Genomic DNA, 9,684 nt, shown 5'->3' with positions numbered 1-9,684 from the left:
TATACTGGTCCAAAAATATGACTGAATTGAGCTGCTGCTTGCCCAACTAACCACAGATGTGAACCCCTATCATATCCTTGCATAATAGTAGTACTGAAAATAGACACAGGAATGTTTAGAGGGGATGCATTAAACACGTTATAAAGCTGAACAAGGAGGACCAATAAACCATACAGCTCTGAAATCAAGTTAGTATCTAATCATACTGCCTATGCTGATAAAGCAATTTCAATGTCCATAACTGAAAAATCTGGCATGGTACAATTAACACCACTAAAGCTACTGGTGTGTTACAGTAAGACAATTTAGCAGACTTGAGCGAATGGTCGATTCGTACAAGACCAGTGTTATTGCAAAATATCAATGCTAATAATACATATAAGTGGAAATAAATGGGTGCCGCTGATGAAATTATATAGTATTCTCCATTCATAATGAATGCTCCTGCTACTCTGACTCAGCAGAACCCCTTCCAGACCTCGGAGGTTTCAGTTAGAACAGTTTCAGACCCACACCAACATTACACTTCATCAGATTTTTTAAATAGAAGTGCTATGTGTTACAATACCAAGAACAGCTCACAGAGCTAAAATATCTACAGCAGTACCTAACTTGGTTCAGAATATACCATGAAAGAAACTTTCTTCGGAGTAAGGAGGCTTTTCAAAAATGTAGAGGATATTGGCACACACAAACATGGCCCACAGCATACGCAGCAAAACAAGGGCATGTAAACATGATACTTGCCGATGAAAGAACGTCGCAATTGCAGTCCAACTCGCTCTAACCTTTATAACGGCTGCATGAAACAATAACAGGCAGCAGAAAAAAAAAAAAAAAAAAATATATATATATATATATATATATATATATATATATATATATATATATATATATATATAAAACAAGCACGGCACACACAAACAGACGTTGAAATGAGCATTAGCATGCCAAAATTAGAACAAATGAGCAGCAGTAGTGATAAATATACGAGCTATCACTATAAACCAACACTTGCATAAAAAAAAAAAAAAAAAGGAGAGACGGCTTATTCTGAGTATCAGTAACGCTGATAATACTCTCCAAGCCGAATTCAGCATGCAGCATGGGACCTGACTAAAACAGAAGGCAGCATTCACACACGGGAACACAACTAGATAATTAACCGAGAACCAGCAGTATCAAATAAAATGTATAACCATAATACTATAATAATATACATAATACATATAATAATAGCAGCAGCAAGCAAATACAACAGAAGTAGGTTAATCTAGATAGTCGGCAGCAGCATACACTAGTGAACCATGTGGCACCCTCAAACAGAAGCATAACCTACATCAGGCAGCACAAAATAGGGCTAGGAGTGCATTCAAACGGGCTGTGTGTAGAATTACATTTTTAATTCACTACAAAGACTTACCTTACCAATGAAGCAAACAATGCAGATGAAGATGCAGGCAATCCAAACTTTTCAGTAGTCCCTCAAACAAATGCAGTCAACAGGATACACATACAATGAAAAGGAGTTCCACACACCACATGGGTTTTATTAGGTTGAGTGGGCTGGGTAAGGCAGGTCTGACATCACAATGTGGGAGGAACACTGACTCTTCTATACAGCATGCAATCAGGTGGGGATTACATCACTTTGGGGGAGGAAACATCCCGATAGCTAGAGCAAGAGCAGATGGCAGATGTGACATAATTTCAGAGCCAGCTACAGGTATTTCAAGTTGGTTTGCAAAGTGAAACAAAAACAGTATAGAAAGCTAGGAAGCAGAACAGGGAAAACAGTTGAGTGGGTTATTTTTTTAAAGCTGCAGGGGTGATTTTTTTAAGCTTTATCAACGAACAGGGACTGGAAGAGTCAGCAGGTTGGGGAATCTGCTTTAATATCCTGTTGTTTTCCTTTAAGGCCCTTACCAAAGGGTGGCCAATCGTACTGTGTAATGCTACTATTAATCCAAATGGTAGTTTGACCAAGAGCAAGGCTATTAAGACTGGCCTGCACAATGTCACCAAATAGATACACAAGTACTCTAAGAGCTTAAATCTCTCTAAACAGACCAGCCACGATTGAAAGATTTAAATATATTTAGTAATAAATAATAAAAGAACAAGACAATAATAAATATGGATTCACTGTGACATCAGAGTTCAAAATCACAGGAAATATTTAAAACAACATTGCAGGACAGTCTCAAATACAGAAAACATCTAAACTAATCTTTACTACGTTTCTAACTGAATCTAAGAGAAATTACTGTACCCTAGTTAACTTACTTACAGCAATGCAAGTGCAGATGTGGTGAGTGGATGTTTCCAGGTCAAAGACAAAATACAAAATGCACACTGTCTCTCCCAGGACCTCTTAAATTAATATCAAATATTACTGCTAGGATACTTGCAGGATGACATCGCTTTTGTCATCTGACTATCCCAGGTGAAACCCCCCCATTGCTAGAAATTGTCACCATTTAGCATCTCCCTGTGAAAAATACATATCCCTCTGATCTTTGCAGCTGCTAAAAGACATAGAACAATAAAACACTTAAAAGTCAATACAGAAGGCTTCCTAGTTTTAGACACCCTATCTCCTTGCTGCATTGAAAACATCTCTTTTATTAACTGGTTATAAAACAATTTAATTTCAACTATTTTCCTGACATTTTGCAAGTTAACCCTCTATGTTCTAGTTATTAAAACACATCAGTTACACAGTTACAATAGTTTATATACATTTCTGTTCTTTTCCAGTAGGATACACTATGGATACATCTTTAACCTCAGTACTGTACAAACCCTTTTCACACACACATCTGTACCAGCAGCTTGATATACACATAGCATACAGTTCTAGTACATTTGTAACACAAGCATATGGATCATGTTGACATTCAGAAATGACACATAACCATTTACAAAGTTCCAGACAGCTGTGCTGTCAGTATCTCCTTCTATCACACTTCAGTATAAATGATATCAATATTCGCAAATGACAATTATTTTGAAAATTCCAGCTAGCTAGGCTGGCAGGATTTTCTTTTATGACATGATCAATAAGGATTACTTTGCTCTTCTGCCGATATGCTTTCTGAAGAAATTGGGAATGAGAGGTGTGGAGGGAAAGGTTTAGAGAAGACCAGAGGTCCAATCTGGAGGGATTGGGGTGGATCACCTACTACACTTGGAATTGTGAGGAGTAAAGAAGAGGTTGTAGCACAGTTGGCCCCATTGGTGAAAAGTCCTTTCTGCCACTAACGGGTTGAGAGGTCACTCATGAGGGAGTAAGAGGGACCTGCTCATTTTCAATGCTAGCAAGTTGGACTTCCCTGGAATATGCATTGCCAACAGAAAGCAGCCAGAAGAGATCACCCATTGCTGCACCCTCACTGCTTCTCAACATAAGAGGTAAGATCAGGTTATTCCCTGTTTTTGATGTACCAGACAACAGGCATGTCATCTGTCTGAATAGCAACCAACCCTGCAAGGAGAACATCTTGAAATGCCGCTAATAGGACTGCTGTCATTTCCAGAACATTGATGTGAAGACTGACCTCCAAATGAGATGAAGTGCCTTGGACCATCCTTCTCAAGTAATGCCCAGTCGGGAGGTGTTCGTAGTCACTGTGGTCTTGGATCATACCTCTCAACCTCTTAGAGCAAGAAATCTGGGCAAAGCCACAAGTAAAAGTGGGACAGAGGCCCAAAAATAGGGACAAATTTTAAATATTGCTCTTACAAACTTAGACATTGATAAAATAACAGGTTTTGCATTAGCATGATTTTTTGAAAAGTATGAAATCTGAACCTCAAATATCTGTCATTATTTTCTACCTTCAATCTTTAATGATTTGCCACTAATTTGCCAGAAAAACACAATTTTATGAAAAATGGACCAGAAATATGAGGCAAAAATCTGGACATTCTGTGAAAATTTGTACAGTTGAGACATATGTCTTGGATACAGGAAGGATAGGATAAAAAAGCATCCCTGAGAAACAACTTCTCCATTGATCTACCAGGCGATGTGTTATCTGCAAACCCTTGTAATCTGAATTGGTGCAGTCAGGAGGTGTGTTCCTATTGACTTTGCATTGCTGGAAACCATTGCAGTACCATTATGTGATACTTTGCTAAAGGTACCAGAGTTATGGAAGCTGCCATAGCACCAAGAAGCTGTAAGACAAACCTGGCTGGAGGGGAAGGAAGAGAGAGAATGTGTGATGCTTGGCTCTGCAGAGTGTTTAATCTTGCCTGTTGTAAGCTTGCAATCTGTATCACCATATCCAGATGAGCACCAATGAATTCCCTGACTTCAGTAGGGGAGAACTGATACTTAGCATAGTTCACTGTGCTGCCCAGTTGAAAACATAGTTGGAGCAAGTAATTCCTGGCTTGAATTAGTAGAGGATTGCTGGGAGCAGAGAGGAGCCAATCATAGAGATATGGAAACACACATAATCCTAGCAGTCTCAGGTTATCTGTGACAAAAGCTGTGCACTTGGTGAACACCACAGAGACTGTGTTGAGACAAAAGGGCAGAGCCCTGAACTGGTAGTAACTGTCTCACAACCAGATGTTTAAGTATCTGCTGGGCTGCCTGTCGATTTTATGTGATAGTATGCATTCTGGAGATCTACTGAACACAGCCAATTGTTCTTATGCAACAATGGTAGAATGGATGGAACCATCACCTTCCAGAACTTTGAGTGTTTGACAAACTGATTCAATTTGCTGAGATCCAAAACTGGTCTTAGGTCCCTGCTATTCTTTGGTGCAAAAAGGAATCTCAAGTAATGCCTGAATCCTTGCAGATTTGGAGGACCACTTGGATGTTTCTTTTTGCAAGCAGTTTTTCTATTTTTAAGGCTGTTGCTTTTCTTCATTTGGGTGGAACATTAGGAAACGTTTGGTCTGATCGGGAGGTTGAAAGGTAAAAGGTATGTAATAACCTGTGGATATTATACTCTGCATCCAGCCAAATGTCTTTGGTGATGGCCATCCAGGCTTGTGGGTGCAGGGATAAGTGCCCCTGACTGCCTTCAGAGTGCAGCAGTTAGGTAAATTTTCAGGAGTGCTAAAAGGGCTTCACAGAGAAAGGACCTCTGAAGCCCTGGTGCTGTAGGCCTCCTCTGCCATGTGGGCAATGTCTACCATTAGAGTTCCCCACTCTGCCACAGGGAGAGCTTTTTCCATAGGAGTCCTGGGAAGACCCTTGTGACTTGCACAACCACATGTTTATACTTCCTCTCTGGTTCTGCAAAAAAGTCATCTGAGTGGTAAAAAAATGTATGCCTCTGGCAGATAATGTCTTCTCATTGTATTCACTCCTGGAGAGAGTTTCCTCTAGCTTAGGACCAAACAAGGTGTATCCATCAAAATGTGCATTGATTAATGATGTCTTGAAGGGCTCCACAAAATCACAAAGGTGCATCCAGGTGTGCCTTCTTGCAGCAACTCCTGAATCACAGGTCTCAAAGTTCCCTCTGAGACATGAGAAATCAGCCTCATGGAACTGCTCAATAAGGATTTAAGGGTGGTCAGTTGCAAAGAAGCTATCGTGGATACCAAGAGGGCATCAGAAACATCCTTGATCAAGTCCCTATGAAATCTCATAACATGTGACAAGTAGTTTAGTGACCTCAGGGTGAAGGCCACTGATGCATAAGCATGCTTGCCAAATCTGTCCAGTGCCCTTTATTCTCTGTTTGGTGGATGAACAGAAGAAATCTGTTCAGCAAGTTCTTTCTTAGTGGCTGCTGCTACCACCATAGCATCTACTGAGGAGCCCTTGCTCCAATAGGCCTGATTCTTTGGTGGAGTGAGATACTTATTTTGTCTCTTGGGGATAGGATGTTTGACATCTGGATCCTTCCAAGCCTGGTGGGAGATGAGGTCCACAATGTCATTCACCAGGGGAACTACCCAGGATATAGCGGAGCTGACTCTGAAAGCCTCAAACAACGACTCCTCCTGGCAGGGGGTCAAAAGACCAGGCCAACTTTCTTCTATCTCAAACTTTCAAGGATTTCATTAAAAAAGACATCCTCCAGGGTTGATCTGGAAGACTCCTTCCCTTCATCAAAGTCAGTGTCTTCTGTCAAAGACTCCTTTGTGGAATCCAAGTTCCTCATTTAGCATTTATGCTTCTGAGGGGGCTTTTTGTTGGGATGCTCTGGGGAGGATTGAGAAGTGTGATCAGAGACCTGGATGAGGACCATCTCTAGGCTTGATTGGGCTTGCTGTCCCAATGGAACAGGATGAAAAGACTCCGTATCAAAAGTAAACAGATGTCAGGGGAGGACCCAAGGGAGGCAAGGATGTCTTGTTCACCAAGATGGAAAATGATGTCTCCACTACCTCAAAGGCAGAGGTCATAGTGGAACCAAGAACTGACCTGGTAGGAGCCCCAGCCAGCTGTCTAGGATGGCAATGAGCATCCTCAAGAAACTGCCTCACTGCAGAGGTTGGAACTGAGCTGGCTAGTGCTGAGGCTATGAGGGGAAGGGACAGCTCTGAAAACGTCAGAGTTGAACTCAAGTCTCCAGATCCAGAGCTGATGTTTGAGCTCTGATAACCCACTGGCTCTGACAGAGTGAGAAGCATCTGGATCAGAGAAGGTGTCAAGAGTAAAAGGCCAGGCCTTAGGATCTGACACAGACACTCAGAATCCTTATGTCTGAAGACTCTGAAAGCAGAAGGACTAATCAGAGTATGAGCCAAAAGTTGGGATTGGGCTAGTGGTAGGGTCACAGTTCCAACAGGAGATGGAACGGAACTGAAATGACTCCCAACTAAGTCTGGGTTCTGAGAAATGTTCTCATCATCCTCTCCAGATCTGCTTCTTTCAAGCTTCCAGCTGACCTGATTGATGAAGAGGTTGAGGTTGGTCTGGAAGCTCATCAATGTGTTTACTGTAAGAACTATGAATGGAGTCTTGAGGGAATAAGTTCCAGAGTAAATCTAGGTGAATTATAGAGAGGGGATTTTGATTTGGAATGACTCAGACCCAAGGAGTTTGATTTGGGTCAGGTCACATCTAAAGAATCAGTCAAATATGAGGGTTTTGCAATGTTTTTTTGGTGGAGCTGAACCAGATGTAGAAGGAGAGTGATTGAAATAACTCTTCATCTAAACCTTTACCTTACCAGAAGAATCCCTCTTATATGTCTCAGATGATTTTTTGGTGGAGGGAAAGCTCTAGAAGATGGGAGTAGGCCTTTCAACACTAGTTTGTTTCTGGTCCTGATGAGCATTCAGTGATTAAATGCAACACAAATCTCACATTCAATGCTATGATGCCCTGCTTTAAGGCAATACGTGTACTTAGAGTGGGCATCTGAACTAGGAATCTTGAGACCACAATTTGAGCATTTTGAAAAAAATTGTTGGTTTGTCCAAGATCTAGAACCAGTTAACAGCAACAACACAAGGAAAACAAGAAGAAACTACCAGCAATGGTAAAGGCAGGAATACCAACAATGGTAAGAGAAAAGATGTGCCTAACAACCAGGTAGTGACAGAAGTAAGGTTAACCACAATAGTTAAGTACCAGAGGTGAGAACAGGGGCCTGAAGCCTAATAAAACCTAGATTAAAAAACTCTTGAGTCTTTTTCTTAATCTATGGAAAAAAGGGAGGAAGCAAGGAACCAGGAGAAAAAAAACAGTTACCCACTAAATGGGGGGGGTGACTTATCTATCTTACAAGCACATGAGCTACAGCTGACCACATCCAAATGTTGAAGCAACTCATAAGATATGAGGTAATCCAGGCTAAGAGGATTATGGATAAGGGGAGGAGCTCAAGCTACAAAACCAAAGTTTATTGAAGCAGCCAAAGCCAGACCCGAGGTTGAATCCAAGACCCAGTAGTTAAGGAATGGATGAAAATGACATCGGATGTATTTATACTTTTTAAAGGTTCTTTTGAAAAATTAATATGACTTGGCATTGGTTACCATGTATATCAATTAAAACAAATGCTTAACACTGAATGTATTGCAGACCTTTTCAGTGTGAGACTGTGAGGAACATGGACTCTAAGAGTTAAAGTGAGGCATGTTCCTCATATTAAGGTGCACTTGAGATATGAGGTAACACTATAATAAGTGGACCTGCTGTAGGCTTTCACTGATTGGAGCTCACCAACATCCCTGTAGGGAGGCAGGGCAAGTTTGTGTTTAGTGATAACTTTGCCTGCTCCATAGGGAAATCTATTGTCAGTAAGGACTTTTCTGACATATATCCAAGTGTTTGTTTTTTTGACAGCAGTAGAGTGCTTCACCACACTATATGCAAAGTGACTACGAGTAATAGAGATGAATACTGAGCTCAGTAATGGTACACTGTCCATTTATACACAGCTGGACTCCATGCTGTAATCCACTGGAACCATCTCATACTCTGGTCTATATTATTTCTTTGACAGCTTAGGTTGTCAAATGCTCAATGATAAACACGTCAAACGCGTCAAAGTTTCAAAATCGCGAACGGCCATATATGTAAATTCTTTCCTCGGGAAAGAATTCACTTGGCCGCTATCAGAGATTCCACCTTTCCATAATGTAGAGTGATCTCAGCGTTGGTATATTTAGTTGGGGGGGGGGTGAAGCCCGCTACTATATTTAGGTTGAAAAGTTAATTTTATTTTCGGATGGCCTAGCAGATTCTTTCCCGAGGAAAGAATTCACGTATATGGCTGTTTGCGATTTTGAAACTTCGACGCTTAGGTGTTGATCATTAAGCATTCGACAACCTAAGTTGTCAAAGAAATAATATAGACCCTCATACTCTGGCAAGGGAATGTTTGCAAAGTGACTACAAGTAATAGAGATGAATACTGAGCTCAGTAACGGTACACTGTCCAGTTATACACAGCTGGACTTCCATGCCGTAATCCATTGGAACCATCTAATTCTCTGGCAATGGGCTGTTCATAAACTGCAGTGGGATGATTAGCATGGGTGAATTTGGTGTCTGGCCATTTGTCTTTGCACAATGAGATGAGACTGTGGATAAGGTTTTGACCCACTGTGTCTTTTCATTTATGAATCTGTATGACCTTTTGTATACAGTGTACCAACCCTACTCCACTGCATATTTATAAATTATGAATACGAGTAATATCAAAATTAATTTAAGAAACTTATTATCCCATATGAAAAGATAATAAAAGAAAGGTAGAAAGCATATTTATAAAAAATATATAAATATTCTAAATACATAGTACAACAAAACAGTAACGAGTATGTACCTGAACTTCAAGACAAATTCATAAAATTCATATGAGGCAGCAAAAGCAGTTATAACAGACAAACTGGTCCCATTTGTATGGAAAAAAATAGGACTCCACCACACTGGGATGCAAAATCTATCCTCAGTATTCAATAAACTCTGTGCAGGAATAGTGCTATTCCTGCACGGAGTGAACCGTGTCCATTTCCGCTTAGCTTTAACAGCAGCGCACCTTGCATATTCATGAAGGCACGCTACTGCTAAGCCTAATTGGACACAAACACTACTGAGTGCAGGGGGGAGTGTTTAAGTAGTGCATGCACATCTAACATGCCTCCTGTAGTCAGAAAGTGCCGTGCGTCTCTTTTTAAAGCTTTTCACAGTGTCCACGGACACTGAACTCAAATAAAATATTAATACAGTGTCCACTGACACTGAAATAG

This window comes from Protopterus annectens, chromosome 4.part0 (assembly GCF_019279795.1).
Source record: "Protopterus annectens isolate FY-2018-M chromosome 4.part0, PAN1.0, whole genome shotgun sequence".
Lineage (NCBI taxonomy): Eukaryota > Metazoa > Chordata > Ceratodontiformes > Protopteridae > Protopterus > Protopterus annectens.
This window is presented reverse-complemented; position numbering follows the sequence as displayed.